The sequence below is a fragment of the Pezoporus occidentalis genome, unplaced genomic scaffold, assembly GCF_034315485.1.
Source record: "Pezoporus occidentalis ecotype Australia unplaced genomic scaffold, CSIRO_AGI_Poc_V1 ctg60, whole genome shotgun sequence".
Lineage (NCBI taxonomy): Eukaryota > Metazoa > Chordata > Aves > Psittaciformes > Psittacidae > Pezoporus > Pezoporus occidentalis.
The window spans coordinates 1,891,902-1,908,878 of record NW_026915944.1 but is presented as its reverse complement, the minus strand read 5'-3'; the positions used below and the strand labels follow the sequence as shown (position 1 = coordinate 1,908,878).

At 38.5% G+C, this 16,977-nt stretch overlaps 2 long non-coding RNA genes across 2 annotated transcripts in view; one reads left to right on the top strand and one right to left on the bottom strand.

Annotated features, from left to right (window-relative positions):
• LOC134174456 (uncharacterized) overlaps positions 1-16,977 on the bottom strand; it is a 131,753-nt gene that overhangs the window by 99,247 nt on the left and 15,529 nt on the right. The gene's annotated exons all lie outside the window — the stretch shown is intronic.
• On the top strand, positions 1,703-13,080 carry LOC134174493 (uncharacterized). Its single transcript, XR_009968669.1, has 3 exons — positions 1,703-1,769; positions 8,450-8,536; positions 12,461-13,080. It is a non-coding gene; the product is annotated as an uncharacterized LOC134174493 (long non-coding RNA).

Genomic DNA, 16,977 nt, shown 5'->3' with positions numbered 1-16,977 from the left:
CAAGCCAGGGGTCACCAGCCCAGGTCCAGAGGCCAGGTTGTGTTGAAATAGCCCATTTCTAACAAAGCTGGACAACCAGCACCGAGACAGAAAAGCTTTAGTAGTCACAAAAATGTATTTTAATTATTATTTATAATCAAAATACCACCTGGCAAAATGATCACTGACAATCTTGGCTCTGAACATAACACAACAAAGCCTTGACTGAATTCTGTGGCTATCCCAGCTGCTCAGCATTATTATTATTTTTTAATCAGGACCAAAGTATCTCAAAATGGGCACTTAAACACTGAAATGCTGCAGAGATAAAATGAACAGCAACATTCTCAGGAGCACCTGACACATTTAGAAGCCTTTCTCACTTCTAAAACCAGGACCTCAGCATTTCTGCAATGTTTATCATGGCGATCACTTTATTAAATCTCTTTTCTCTTTCCAGAAGCCTTCACCACTAGTTGTCTCAGTCTATACAAGGTGTGATGAGCCTCTGCATTTTCATACAAGCCCTTTCACAGAATGAAGTTCGCAGAATGAATTTTTTAGTAACTTGTAGGAGCTTACCATTTAACATCTATGATACAATACTTTTCTATTTTAACAATAATATTATCTGACATACTAAATTCAAATAAAGTCTTTTGATTCTGATTTGTATATGTTTAATTGATAGAAGTATTTTGATTCTTATTTGTGTATATTTAATTGCAAAGATTTAATTGTCCTAAGCCCAGTGCCTAGTTTATAGTGATTGCTACCATCACTCCTTTTCCTTGGTCTTACTGTGGTATGTATCTGTGGAAATTAAATGTCGTAATGTTTCTTTAGACTGACTGTTAGCTCTTTAAAATTTTTCTACTTAAGTTTTACTATATAGTGCCCTCATTTACATAAAAGTTGTCTTCTTAACATAGCAGGCTGTTTTGTAGTTGTGATGATTATTCAGCCACGGAAACAAAAGCGCATATGAGGAAATAACTGTAAACTTTCAATGATGTTAAGCACCCACCAGCATCTGACACTGCCTTCATGCAGCCATAGGCTGCTGAGGCCGCAGGAGCCCGGCTGGGACAGTGTGCTGCCCACTCTCGGGGCCTGAGTGGGGAGCTGCCTGGTTGGCCCTGCTCGGGCCCCAGGTCGAAGAGCTGTAACGCAGGCCTGCCTCAGGCCTCGCCATGCTGAGGGCGGTTCCTGGCGCTGCCCCTGTATGGTGACAGCACTTCCTCATGCTCGGCCCTCACAAAGCCTGAGGCAGCCGAGGGGAGCAGCCCTCAACTCGGCACCAGCGTCGAATTCAGCCATCTTCGGCCCAGGACCTAGCACGCCGAGAGCAAGATGGAACCTGGTGCACAGCAGAGCTGAGAGAATCACGTTTGCTGGGCCATAGAGCTTTCAGCCAGCTGGGACCAGTGGTTGCAGATGACACCTGTGGTCATCACTGAAGACCAAATAGGAGAAATGGGATGTGGAGCAGAGTACCTGTGTCTTCACGTGTTTGAGTACAGCTGTAGGTAAGAAAAGGGCTCTGAACCCTCAGTGTTTGGGATGCCAGGTCAAAGCATTTGCAGAACGGGAAGGAAAGGCTCTGCTGTAGGCATTATAAAATATAGTAGTGAAGGAAAAGCCAAAATCCCTCTTCAGTCCCTCTTCTGTCTTTTTTTTCTTTTATGCCTGTGTGGTGGGCTGACCCTGGCTGGACACCAAAAGCTGCTCTGTCACTGACTGCAGCTGTTCAGTGGAGAGAAAACACAATGAAAGGCTCATCGGTTGAGGTAAGGAGAAGAGATCACTCAGCAATTACCATCACAGGTGAAACAGGCTCAATCTGGGGAAAAATTAACTTAATTTCTTACCAATCAAATCACCATGGTCTGCACCACAGGCTGTAGGGGGATCTACTCCAGCACCTGGATACCTTGTCCAGCTGACCTTGGTGTCTGCCCAGAGCTATTGCTCTCGCATGTTCTCAATTTTCCCTCTGGCTGCAATTCCACAGTTCATTTACCTCCCTTCTTAATATATATTACCCCAGAGGTACTGCCACTCTTAGTGATTGGCTTGGCCTTGGACAGCAGTGGGTCTGTCTGGAGCTTGCTGCATTGGTTATGTTGGACATGGGGGAAGCTTCTAGCAGCTTTTCACAGAAGCCACCTCTGTAGCCCCCTGCTACTAAGGCCTTGCTGTGCAAACCTGATACATCTTTCTAAGTGTTTTCTGTATTCCTTTGTGGAAGAAGAGATGCAATGTATTTTCAGAGGGACTCAGCTCCTGCAAGATCCGAAATTGGCTCATTTAATCTTCATGGGTGCTTGAATTCTCACTTAAAACATTAGTTAATTAAACCACGTTAAACCACACAGGCAACAAAAAAAAAAAAAAGTTCAGATAAATTTAAGGGTCAGATTTTCTGATTTAAAACCACAAAACAAAAACTTGCAGAGAGCTCAGCCTGGTGCCTCTTCATAAGCTCAGCATATTGTGACATTTTTAGTTCTCACTCAGGACTAGGAAACCAAATAGGGTTTTACTGTGGTGAAACAAAACTAGACAATGCTGCAAGAAAAAAAATTTTCATCCATGCTGTGATCTTGCACAAGTCTTATTTGCTTTGGGGGTGTTCATCTGTCTCACATTCACTCAAATGTTTGCATGTTCACAAGGAGAATTTTTGTGCTGCCATTTGAAAGTGTCTTCTGTAGAGCTTCCAGTAATTGTGACAGCAGAACTCACCACTGAGTGAGGTAAATATCCACATCTAAGGAGAATATAGGCAAGGAAAATGTTTTTTTTTATGATAAAATTATAAGCTGATTTTATAGTGTTAAGTTCAACTTTAATACTAACTAACAAAGGCTATGCTCTAGCTGTTGTTGAGTGGCCAGTTGATGGTGGGTTTAATTCATATAACGACAGAAAACTGTCGCTCAAATAACAATGTGTTGTCATTTTTTTATCGTGTTGCTAATTTAGAGAAAACAATTTCTTTATCTGTTGAGCATTGAGACGCATGTGCAATTCACTAGTTGTAACTTGTGTTATTAGCTCTTATCCCTCCACAACAATTTGCCAAAATAATTGCCTCAGCCACAATGACATTGTTATGTGATGTTTGTAAGATGTGCAACAATTTATTTCTTACTGTAGCTTTATTGTTTAAATTAGCATGATTTTTTCTTAAAACCAAACAGATCTGATTTCTCCAGAAGTAGTGCAGAAAAATTGTATATGCTGTTTTTACTTTGTTATGTTGGGATGAGTTTTTACTTTCTCTTGGAAAATAACTCATGATAGATTAGTAGATAAACAGCTGCTTTCATGGAGGGATGTGTGATCCTGTAGGTTGATTCTGTAAGAACTGCTTTTAAATACCAGTGTCAGAGTGAAATTTATGAGGATCACTTTACTGTAGAGTTTGCTTTTATAAAGCCTATCTGAAAATCTGTGTAGATAACCATGCACATATAAGGGTGTTTCCTAGCCTTTGTTTTCTGGTTTTTTTTACCAGCTTTTAATCTACAAGAGAACCTTCCTACTCCATGGCAGTCTTCAGCAGAAGACTATGTCACAATTTTGGGTGGAGGGAACAGGATTGAACTGTATTGGTTGGATCACTATGTTTTCATTGCTTTTACTGAGAGACCTGGGAGGGACAGTTTCCCTCCAGGATGGTCATTCTTTCAGAATTCTTTGATGTTTAATCAATGAGGTAAACATTTTAGTCTTTCATCATAATTTCTGACAATATACCCATTCTAGAAGTCGGATTTCCTGGTACTGTGCTTATTATCTTTTGTGCTACTGGTGATAACATTAATGTAAATTGTAGATTACAAACCGCAATTAGATAATCACTGATTTTATATCTGAGTTCCTTGGAACCACTGGGTGTATACCATGTGTTTCTATTAATTTTATCAATTTATTCTAAAAGCTTTCTATTTTGAAAGTTTGAGGTCAGTTCATGGAGGCATTTTGTTCTCACCCTGCATGAAGAATATCTGCAGTCCAGAAATAGCACTAAATTTCTGTATGGCAGACATGGATGTGTATGATTCATTCAGTTTGCCTTCCTTGTATGTTCTTTGTACACAGCCATCAGCTCCATGGGCTCAAACAGGTCTGTTGCTCCTTGTGGTTATTTTTCTAAAATAACTGTTTTTTTTTTAATTTCTATGTCTTTAACAAGTTCTTGAACTCTTCTGGTGTTTTTTTTGGTTGATTTTTATTTTTTGTTTTTTTTTTTAATCCCCTGTGATTCTGGTTTTATGTTAATTTTATCAGAGTTTGTTATTTTCATTTTTCTCAGGTGGATGCACATTCTGCTTTAGAAGGATGTCTTTTCATACCTAATAGCCTCTTTTACTCTGCTGTTTGAGCACCCTGACTCTTTCTGGAAACCCATTTAAAATTATTTTTGCTAGGTAATATACATGTACTCTGAACTTTTACAGTGGTGCCTTTAAAGAGTCGCTATGCCAGTTTATATAAGAAGAAAGCTTTAAAATATTTATAGGAATATTTTAAAATTTTAGCTGATTCTTTTTAATTTATTTTTAACTAGCTTCTTCATTTTTGTATCATTCTTCTTTTTCAAGTTAAGCAAGCTAACCTTTCAAGTTAAACCTCTTGTGGGTTTCATTTGGCTTTCTTTTTGACTTTTTTCCCCTCATACAAGCATTTTTGTATCTGAGCATGGAGTAGTGTCTATTCTAGAGTTTTTGTAGGATAACTTAATCTTAACTCTTGAGCTGATTCAAAAGTTGCTTCTCATCTTGTGAGTTTTTTCTTAAACTGCTCTGAAAAGCAGTCTTTGTGGTTTAGCATGTCTAGCAAACATGATATGTAGCCCTAGTATACTATATGGACACTAACTAAAATCTGTCATTGTTATTGTACTTTATGTCTTTACAGCTCTTTCCCTCTCCCTGGCAATTTGTAGCCACTGTCATTCTAGTGTATTTTAGATATATTTTACATTTCTATTTTAGTATATCTTGCTTAGGACTCCAGAGCTTTGTTAGTGAAATAGGAGACATTTTCCTAATACTTGCACCAATGGTTAGTTCCCTTAGTCATTCTTTCCGAAGCTAAAGGGCACGTTCACAGCAGATAATGTGTCCTGTTCCTCTTATTCCAATGACAACATCTTTTCTTCACTTGCAGCTTTGAACTGCAGTGTCTCTTGAGTGATTCTGATGATTTGCTGTTGTGTTTTCGTAGAATCGTAGAATAGACCTTCAAAGTCATCTAGTCCAATATATAATATTGGTACCTTTTAATCCCATGTTATATCGATTATACTCCTGCTTGATTATCCTGCATGTTGATTCCACCTTTTAGATCTTCTGTAATAAATTTCTTGTAAACCAACTATTCTGTTATTTGCCTTAAAACCAGGTCAGTGTTGATTTTCAGGACTGTTTCTCAAGGTAGAATACAATATTAGTTTCTTCTAATGATGACAGGAATTCCTTCTTTTAGGTATTTCCTGTCATCACTCGTAATCAATCATACTCTTTTGGGTTTTCCCATACAAAACTCTCGATACATGTAGTGATTTCTTTTGCCAGCTGTCTCTTACTTTCTGGGCTATTTTAAGTATCTTTTCCCAGTAATTGTTTGCTTTCTGTCCTTAGTCTGTCAAGTCATTTTCTCAAACCTACTCCTAAATTCTGTCTTTGCTTTCAGTCCTTATGTTCAACTTCATCAAATTCCTCCTGACTGTACTTACTCTTCCTGAACTTCTCAATTTCAGCTCTCACTCTAATACACTGATTCCATCAGTGTATTAGTCCATGGCTCTTGACTAACTTGAGTTAATTGCAAGTTAATTCCTATTTAAGAGATTTGATTTTCTTCATTATTTGCTGAGCTACATGTTAAATTGTGCTGTCTTTTTGAGGAAATGACTCCACAATTGCAGATATATGCCCTGTTCAAACCATTTGGCGCTTAGATGTGGCCATAACACTTTTGCTTATGTTGTTCTTTTGTTTATTTGAAAACACAATTCTAGAATATAAATTACTTTTTTACTCTTTTGACATTGCTGCTGCTATCTCCAGGAGTAGAAAAAGTTTTCCTGCATGTTGAAGGCAAAGTTTCCAGAAACTTCATTACAGCTGGGCAAGTTTGGGAGAAGTGTAATGTGTTGGTTTTCTTCTTTCTTGTGCATTCACCTTGTGGCATTATTTGCACTGTGACTAAATAAAATTTGTAGCAGAATTATGCAAGATTTGGAAAAAAAACCCAACCCAAACAAATAGGCTACTCAGCATGTATAGCAAAGTTGAGCAGAATAATATTTTTCTTGAGATTTTATAGGACACTTTTTTGACAGTATGGTTCCTGCAAAATTTGGGGTCACAGTAAATGTAGATTAAAAATAGAGGCATCTTTTTGGAATACATTTTTTAACTGAAAGTGATTCAGTCTCTAAGTACAGAGTGAGTATTGGGTTAGTGCTTTTAGTTCTTTGTGTTATGCAGGGAATTTTGCATAGAAAATGATTTAAATTGCATAGGTGACCCATGTCTCTAGATCACTGAAAATAAAAAATGAAATATGATGCGATTGCTCCATTATTTTTTTTTAAATCCGTACCTCCTAAAAGAAAACATTATTTATTTATTTTTAAAGCTAATGTGTTTGCTCTTGCATAACTCTTGGTTATAACTCGCTATATTGCAGTTTCTGCTGATCCAAGTCATGAAGTCCTCCTTCACACTTCTCTTAGGCAATGATATGTTTAACTCTCCAGTCTAAATTCTTGGGAGCTGTCAGAGTTTCAGCATTTTGGAACATATGATCACCATCCCTTTTAGCATGATCAAACCCTAGTCCTGCAGTGTTACAATGTTATCAAATTTAACATGCCTATACAACTTCCTACACGACTTCCTCTAGATGCAATCTTATTTGGTAAAGCTGTTATTTACCTCCTAATTGCAGACAACTACAGTGCCTTGTTCATATGGTGCATGAAGGATTATTTTGTTTAATGTAAATAGCTTACAGTACCATGTGGTTCCTTGGTATCTTCTAATAAAACGGCACAGCCTAAGATGATATTTTTAGCCATTGTTACATAGGACTTTTAGCAGCATTTCTGCTGAAGGCAACAGTGAATTCCCAAGGTGGTGTGCAGCTGCTTTGGAGTAGAGGCACAAGGTTCATTGAACACTCTGTGTCAGCATCAGGTATTATTTGAATATTCCACAAGCAATCTGAATAAATATTTGAGATAAAGTGTAGGCAGGAAGTAGAGGTGGAGTCATATCTGGATTACAAAACACTGTAATCTCCAAAACTAGTGCAGTAGGTTTTCCCCTTTTTTTCTTTTTTTTTTCTAGAATCAAAACATGCCCATTAACCTGGTCTACTTTCTGGTTTTCATTAACGTGGTTAAGCGTGGTGGTGTTAACTGTTCAACTACAATTTGGTGGAGTTGCAGTGATTTTTGTTAGAGAAATAGGTTAATGACTAAGGAAATGCAAGGATTTTCAATTGACTACTTTTCTCCCACAAACCTCTACATTCGTTACTGGAAAGAGAAATTCAAGTCCCTTGCGTCATCTCCTCCATTGCATCCTGCCTGCTGTTGTATGAGATTTTTAAACATTAAATATGAAATAGTTTTAAAAAGTTAAAAAAGTTTAAAAGTTATTAGATGTATCAGTTTTGCTTTTATCACAAAGGGGTTACCCCATAAGCTCTCATTTAGTGTCTGACATCTGTAATTTATATGCAGCCCAGACTTGTAGTGTGTATTTCATTACAGAATTAACTTTATTATGTCATTTTGAATCTTTGTATGAAGAGGTGCTCATACACTTGTGATTCTGAAGGAACACTAGTTTCGAAGACTTATACGTTTTTACTGAGGCCCCTCCTACTCCGTTTAAGGCCTAAATGAAAACTAAGTAGGCAAACTTTCCTAATTGTATGGTGATATTCTGTGGTACTGAAATTTAAAAGATGTCACTTTGAAAGAAGGAAATTTGCCTGTGGTAGCATGTGTATGTTAATTCCTTCTGATTCTCTTTTGCCTCCTGAAAAAGAGAAAGTAGATTTTTTTATGTGCTTTGAGCTCAAATTCTAACTTGATCTCTGCATGAGAGGTGAATGTTTGTGGTAAATGTGGCTTCCTTAATGAGGACCTGCTGTTCTGCATGAAACACTGTCACAAATAATAATAAACAGCGCCCAGTTTCTGCTTTGCAGTAGGAATAAAAATCTGCTAGTGAATCTTCCCTCCGCAACAGCGTCAACAGCAAGTCCTCATTACCTGTCCATGGCAGCTGAAAACTGATTTATCCCGATGGTCACAGTGTTGCCTAAGCTCGTTGTCTTTGTTGAATTTTTCTCAAAGGCAAAACCAAATATTTTCTTCTTTTTCAAAATGATTTTGTTGGCGCTCCCTGAAGCTGATTGTGCTACTTTCAATCATTAGATTGTTAATGGACTTTCTGGACATTGAGCCTGTGAGCTGTAGGAATAGCAAACACATACGATTCTAGCCAAGCTCCTGAACTGACAGGTAATCATCTGATTAGATGGTGGGAAATGAGATTTTGATTTCTTTCAAAGAGGATTTTGTTTTTCCTGCTTCTTGTGGGAAATGCACAAAAGCCTATTTTCCATGTGGAGAATATGAGAAGCTCTGTAAAGTCATTATGAATAATATCATATCCCTCAGTTTTTTAATTTCCTGTGTGCCATTTTCTTCTGGAGTGATCTACAGTTAGTCTGGGTTGCAGGAAGGAAGCATATCAAAACCAATAAAAGAGCAGTTGGCTTGAAAGAGGGAATCAAGATCTGAAGAGGGTAATCACTTCAGGAAGATTATAATGGTAAAGGGAATAGAGGTCTTTATTATTGAATGTTTGGCTTTAATGACATCAAAAGGAATGAAGAAACTGGGTGGGAGGAGGCGTTTTAATTTATTTTGCCATCTAGCATAGGGACACACAGGACTTGCCACAGGTGTGAGAAAAGACAACTTGAAACAAAGTGGTGGGGCCTGTTCTTGTTGACTTGGGCAGTCTTCCTGCTGACTGTTGGAGCAGGTAAGTGGTAAAGACAGCCCTGTGTGGAAGAGATGGTTCCATGTCACTTAGCTGCAGGTGTTTATCGTACTTTGTTTGGAGATCATGACCATACCAGAGAAGAGTGGAGTTAGAGTTGCTACTAAGGCCCTGGAGGCTCTTATATCCAAGGCTCCATGTTAAGGTTAAAAGATTTATACCCATTATCTGACTGATGGCTGCTGCAGTCTTCTTGATATACTCAAAATCAAAAAACAGTTCAAAAGTCCAAACTTCGTAAGTCGTAAATCCTGTAAACATCCTAGTTCTTGGAGTACCAATTCCAGGAACATTGCAGGAAATACCATGTTACAGTAACTTCGAGTCCTGTAGTCCTGTATTCCAGCAATAAAATCGAATTAAAAGAGGGGAGAATTGGATGAGAAACCTCTGCTGGGACTAATTAGAAATATTTCTGAATGGGGTGAGTTAGATGAGCAATCCACTAAAACTCTGCAAAGCCACAGCTGTCCAGCATCCAACAAACTGAGTGAGAAAGAAAACGAGAGACTATCCCCAGAGGCAATTTCTTTTGGAAGACGAGGGAAAACTTCATGGCTGATGGAGTCTGTTTTGTGCCATTCCTTCTGTGAAAGGAGTTTGTACCAGTCTATGGTTAAAAATAATGCTTTTCTGCAACAAATCAGCAAGTCACTGAAGCGACAGACACTAACGGGGGGGGGGGAAGGAGAGGGCGAAGATCTAATTTTGTGCTGGTTGCCATAAGATTTGAGGTTAGCCTTTTCTACCGGTGAAACCAAACTGAGGCAGTACCATATGCTGGAGTGAACACAGATTCTCAGGGTGAAGATAAACATAGATGTTCTTAGGTTCTGGTGGGAGGATTTGGAGGTGGGGGTGATTTTTTTTCTTTTTCTTAATTTCCAAGAGGAGCATTTTGGGAAGTTACATCCATCTTTCCCCTTCACCTTCTCAATACACCCAGAGAGAAAATTTTCTAGAAACGAAGCTTAGGATGAGAGCCTTTTTAGGACTTTAAGAAATGTCAGTTCAAATGAATTTAAGCTTATGACATCTGCATGCTTTTCTTCTGGGGTCACTCTTCTTGTCTGACACTTGTGGCTTTTGTCTATCTTTTTTTATGCTGCACGTGAGATGGTAGTTAATGTTATAAGCGCACCTTGCAAATGGTTCCCTTTAGGGGAGTGAGGGCCAGTAGCTCCCTGGGAAGCTGCAGCCATGGGGTTTCCCTCTGGGAACCCCCTAGGGTGAGTGGGGCAGGCCCATCCCCCTGCCCCTCAGCTGCCAACTGAGGCCATCAGGCACCTAAAGATGACCGAGGCCAGGCTTAAAGCTTATGTTTGAACAACCGGTACATGTCACATAACCAACATCAGAACCCGGTCTGGAGTCTTTCGTGTTGTTGCTCTTAGAGCAAATTAAAATAAGTATTTACAGGGTGTTTGTCTTCCTAAACATTTCAACATTGTCCACATGTTATTAAAACATGATAGGTTTTGCCAATTTTAAATCAGTCTCATTTTGATAACATTGAAACAAGATACTTCTAAGCAAGAGGTTTTTGTTTTAGCATTATCATTCCGTGTTCAGTTCACAGTGATATATTGATTTCATTAATCAGCAACGTTTAATATGAACTGAGTATCTTCAGTACAAGTATTAAGCTATCTTACAAAGTTATCTTACTAAAGTCACAAACAGAAATGACCACCAGGCTTAGGAGGTTTTCCCTCTTTTGAAAACAGTAAATCTGAGATGTTAGAAACTTAATAGAGACACCTACTTTTTTTCCAGTTATCAGGAACAGTGATGTGTGTTCCTATTTACAAAAATTGTAGTAGTCAGTGGAGAATCTATGGAATTGTGCTTTAGCCTGGGAAATGCAGGGGCATAGGAGAGTTTGTGTTTTTTATGAAAAGGTTGGATAAGCAGTTCATAAATTTGTCTGACAGACAAAGATTTATCTCTGCAGTGTATTTTTCAATGAAAGTGCTGGATTTTTATCCTGATGTTTTACTTCTGTGATTTGGAAAAGAAGATGAGGAGAGCGTTGTTCTGGATGTATCTGTTTTGTGGCCAGAAATCTCAGTTTGGTGCAGGAAAAATATTTCAAACAGTCTCCAAAGGTAAGCTTAATTTTTCACAAGGCAGTTTTCACATCGTTTGGAAAGTTATCAGCACTGCATTTCCACTCTCTTCCATTTGACTCACCATCCCCAGAAAAGCACAAACATACCTCCCCAGTTGTTTGACAGTGTTGTTCAGTACAGGGGTTTTTACACAGTGTGTCAGATGTTACTAAGGTTATTCATTTGTTCATCTCTAATGGCATCTTAATTTCTTAAAAGCATCTCAGCTGAAAACTTAAGCAGTTTTTATTTTTATATATCTCATGATGAAAAAATTATCTGATAGTAACTCAGACTTGCTGTGATTCCTACTGGCTATATTCATAGAGTCTTTAATATGATTATCTTAATCTTCAGGGGGATTTGTGTAAGCATGAAGTATTCAAATGAACTGAAATTCAGAAGAGCTTTTCATAATTCTTTGTTACTGAATTTTTCAGGGAACTGAACTTCTATCACTTATCATTTCTACTTCAAACAAATGTACAGGAGGTCTTGCTTCCCCATAAGTAGCACTTAAATGGAACAGGCAAGAGTTTTTAGGACTCCTGTCCAGGGCTTGCAAATCTGAACAGAGGTGCTGTCATTTCACAATGAGATGACCCAAACTTTCTGAAGTACTGTATACCTTTTGCTGAAGTCAGGTGCAAGTGTACAAATATTCTTACTTTTCCCTGCATTGAGCTTTCCATTTTGGGTTTCTCATTGTCCTGGAAAGCCGTTTTCCACAAAAGTTCCATTATATTTATGCGATCATTTTTTAATACTTTTATATATATATATATATAGACACACGCATGTAAGTATAAAGTGTATGTACATGAAGTTTATGTGTGTGTCTATATATATATAAAATATATACATAAAAGTTTTTAATGTGGTTTTGTTTCATTTCAGAAGCTTGAATCTAGGTCTTTGGAGAATTCTTTCAGTTATGGGTGATTGCTTCAGTGTTAAATTCCAGGAGCTGGAACAGCTATCCTAGATGACCAACTTTTTATCTGACATTTTGCATATATAGTAACTTAACTCACCTGTTAATTTTCCTGTGGAAATTAAAACCTGTAAAGTGTGCAAATGCAGAGTTATGCCTTTTTAATTTTTACAGAAAATGGAGAAGTAAAATTTTTACAACAGCATAAACAACAAAACAACCAGCCTGGAAAACTGCCATTTTGAGAGGCCTGAAAGTTTTCCAAATTCTATTGAAGGCAGACTGCTTTTTTTTTAATATCCCAATTACCCATCCTGTCTTTTCAATATTAGGTACAATGGACAGTATAAAGACCAATAGGGATTGCTTTATAAAACAGTTACTGTACTTTAAACATCTGTAGAGGAGTTCTTCAGAAGCTGGAGGAGATGATTCCTTTTGTGAGGCACCAGAGAGACCTTGAACTGTGGAGTCTGCTTTTCCAATACTGCACAGCTTTGACCATTGCCTTAATTTCTGTGTACTTTAGTGTGCTTCATTACATTTTAGGCACTCTGCATATGTAACTGGGGGCAGTTTAGAGAGAGGAAATTTTTATTAAATATGTTAATCACCTAACAACATTTGGCTTGCAGTCTCAACTGAACTGTTTCTCAGAGAAACAGATAAGAGGAAAGCAGGTTGAATGCATAAAATAAATGTAACGTGAAGTAAATTAAAAATACAAAGGTGGAAGATCAGTTGTTTTCTCAAATCCTTTCAGTTCTAGTAACGTGGGTTTAACACATCAGAAAAAGAAATGGAGTCTTTATGTGATTTTTACCTTGCCTCTGATCTTTTATTACCACTAAAACTCCTGTGGTATTTGTTTGAAAAACAAGTTCTTTAATGTATTTATTAAAATGACAATATGTTTCCATACTTTATTATGATTAAAGTCCTGTTGGCTGGACTGTTCTTGTACGGCATCCAGTGTTTTTTTATTTCTGCATTGGTGGTGTGTGGGATTTGCAATAATGGATGTCATAACCCTCCATTGAAGCTTTGGAAAGAATTTGCTGTCAATCACAATGTATAGTCTTTTCAATTGTAGCTCCAAATAAATGTGTTTTCTTCATTTATTTAGAAGCTATTATGCTGTCATTTAAAAAAGGGGAAAAAGCTCTTTTAATGAGACTTTGTGCAGTCTTTTTTAATAACAATGGATACATCCATATTAAAGCATATAGTTCCTTAGCAAATAGGTTTTTAGTTGGTTCATAAAAGCAGTACAACTGGAATATGAGCATCTGCTCTGATCCCAGTTTTCAAACAACAGAAAGAGCAAACATACGTACTTTCCCTGTTTTATACTTTGTAAAGTCAAAACTTTGTTCCTCGTGTAATTGCCCTTGCAGATCTCATCAGTGATGGTTCACATGCTGTGTTTCACAGATCACAGAGATTTCAAAGCTTGCTTTTTGATGAGTAAGAGATTCTCTAGCCATCATCACAAAGCCTTGCTTCCTGCTTCTCTCTAGCTCTTACTATATTGCTTTATGTTCTTTACTGATGCTTAACTCACCAGTCTAGGGTTTTGTTCTGCCACATAGCACAGTAGGACCTGGGCACAAGCCTTATTGCAGAGCAGAAGAGTTGTTTTTTGCCTTTGACATGTCTTTTTCTCCCTTTTAATGATGCATGTAAAAGTCTTCAGGGTTATGTGGGATTGCGGTGTAACAGTTCAAAATTATTAAAAAAAAAACAACTTTTATTTAGATTATTTTAGTGAATTGAGGTAGCTAGTATTCTGATAAAGGAATCAAGCTGGCATTCTATGAGATAACTCAGTCTTTAAGAGTCTTCTGGTTATTTTAGTCTGTTCTCAGATTTATACTTGGCATGAAAATTTGAGACTTAAAAAAAGAACCTTCATAAATATGACCACATTCCTGTCAAGTGTGTGGCTCACATGACTTTAAATGTTAGCATCTGATAATGTTTCCACAGTTTTCACTTCTTGAATCAGGTCTTTTGTATTGGTAGAAGTTGATAGTATTCAAGTTCAAGAAGTTCATAGCATTAGTTGGTGAATAAAGTTGCTAAGCCCCTGTCCATCATATTTGAGAAATCGTGGCAGTCAGGTGACGTTCCTGATGACTGGAAAAAGGGAAATGTAACCCCCGTTTTCAAGAAGGGGAAAATGGATGACCCAGGGAATTACAGGCCAGTCAGTCTCACCTCTGTGTCTGGCAAAATCTTGGAGCAGATTCTCCTGGAAGGCATGCTAAGGCACATGAAAAACAACAAGGTGCTTGGTGACAACCAGCATGGCTTCACTAAGAGGAAATCCTGCCTGACCAATTTGGTGGCCTTCTATGGTGGGGCTACAGAACGGATGGACAGCGGCAGAGCAGTTGATGTCATCTACCTGGACTTGTGCAAAGCGTTCGACATTGTCCCACATGACATCCTTGTCTCTAAATTGGAGAGACATCAATTTGATGGATGGACCACTCGGTGGATAAAGAACTGGCTGGATGGCCGCACACAAAGAGTTGTGGTCAGTGGCTTAATGTCCGGCTGGAGACCAGTAATGAGTGGTGTCCCTCAGGGATCGGTGTTGGGACCGGTCTTGTTCAACATCTTTGTCGCTGACATGGACAGTGGGATTGAGTGCGCCCTCAGCAAGTTTGCCAATGACACCATCTGCGTGATTCGGTTGATACGCTGGAGGGAAGGAATGCCATCCAGAGGGACCTTGACACGCTTGTGAGGTGGCCTGATGCCAACCTCATGAAGTTTAACCATGACAAGTGCAAGGTCCTACACCTGGGTTGGAGCAATCCCAGGCACAGCTACAGGTTGGGCAGAGAAGAGATTCAGAGCAGCCCTGAGGAGGAAGACTTGGGGGTGTTGGTCAATGAGAAACTGAACATGAGCTGACTTCAGTGTGTGCTTGCAGCCCAGAAAGCCAACCATATCCTGGGCTGCATCAAAAGGAGCGTGACCAGCAGGTTGAAGGAGGTGATCCTGCCCCTCTACTCTGCTCTCATGAGACCTCACTTGGGAGTATTGTGTGCAGTTCTGGTGTCCTCAACGTAAAAAGGACATGGAACTGTTGGAACAAGTCCAGAGGAGGGCCACGAGGATGATCAGGGGACTGGAGCACCTCCTGTATGAAGACAGGCTGAGAAAGTTGGGGCTGTTCAGCCTGGAGAAGAGAAGGCTGCATGGAGACCTCATGGCAGCCTTGCAGTATCTGAAGGGGGGCTATAGGGATGCTGGGGATGGACTATTCATTAGGGACTGTAGTGAAAGGACAAAGGGTAACGGGTTAAAACTTGAACAAGGAAAGTTTAGACTTTCCTTAGACTTATAAGGAGGGAAAGTTTAGACTTTCCTTAGACTTATAAGGAGGAAGTTTTTTACTGTAAGGGTGGTGAGGCACTGGAATGGGTTGCCCAGGGAAGTTGTTGATGCTCCATCCCTGGCGGTGTTCAAGGCCAGGTTGGCCAGAGCCTTTGGTGACATGGTTTAGTCTGAGGTGTCCCTGCCTATGGCAGGGAGGCTGGAACCAGATGATCTTTAGGTCCTTTTTTACCCTAACTATTCTATGTTTCTAAGAATCTTTATGAAGAATTATGATATGGTGTTTGACAATAGCTGTTTCTTACAACACAATCAACAAATAACTATTTTGTTCTAAGAACTTTAGTTCATCTTCATTGTAAAGTGTCTCTACAATTTTACATTTGTTTCATGTTTAGGAAAATTTGCATGATATTGTGTTTTGAAAAAACCTTGGTCTACCACTGCAGAGCTGCAATTACAGCAGTGTTAAAGTTGCTCCTTCTGTCATGTTTGTCTTAAATATCTGAGCAAACTTGAAGTATTAAGTGCTTTGGGAAAATTCATAAGCTACTAATGCAAGTAGCAGATACGTTTGCTTTACCTGCAAACAAAAAAGGCAAATTGCATAACACACAGGGAAAAAATATTTGGACCAGCACATGATTGCTTCTTTTAAGCAGATGTTCCTTCTGAAAATAATTAAAAAAAAAAAATAATAGTGGCTTGTTTCTTTCTTTATCTTGAGTGCAAGTTTTCCTTACTTACGATATAAAGGTAGCCATGGTAACTTAACATTTTAATCGCTCCTTTGCAGTGCATTTCTTCAGTGAACAGTATGTAGAACCTGCACTTGATGGCTAAACTAATCAATTCTGCTTTTTTTAATATTTCAAGATGACTGTTCTTAGGTAAAAATAAATACATTAAACAAAAATGCCAAATCTGTGAAGCAGACTGCAAATTTGGATTTGAAATTTTGATGCTGGATCTACCTGATTTAACGATAGGAATTTTCTGTGCTTATAATGTCCTTATCTCTCCTGGAGAACAGGGAAAATCCAGTGACTCTTAAGGAAGTGCTCATATTTTGTTTAACTGTACATCAACAGGAGTTCTGCAGGCACTGGCAGAATCTCGGGGAATGTTAAAGGAACATTTGCACTAGGGCTCACTGCTGGCTCCACAGCAAGCTATGCCAGACACTTCTCTCAGTGCTCCTGAGTATATTTTTAAGCACAGAATGAAAAAAACAGTTGAACTTTTTCCTTAATTCATAATCAGTTTTTGATTGCTGTATTTATGTGGGGAAACAAGCATCTGTCTGTAGTAAACGTGTAAGGGGAAGCTTGTCAAGACTGAAAATAAACATTTTTCCTTTGGATTTTGGGTTTGTGAATGCTCCAAAATAGTACATAATGGAAAGGGGTTTACTAATGTGTTTTGTAATTAAGTGGTACTTCAGATTTGTACTTGCCATATATGCTACTTGCCAGGTGATCATTTTATTTAGCTGTGC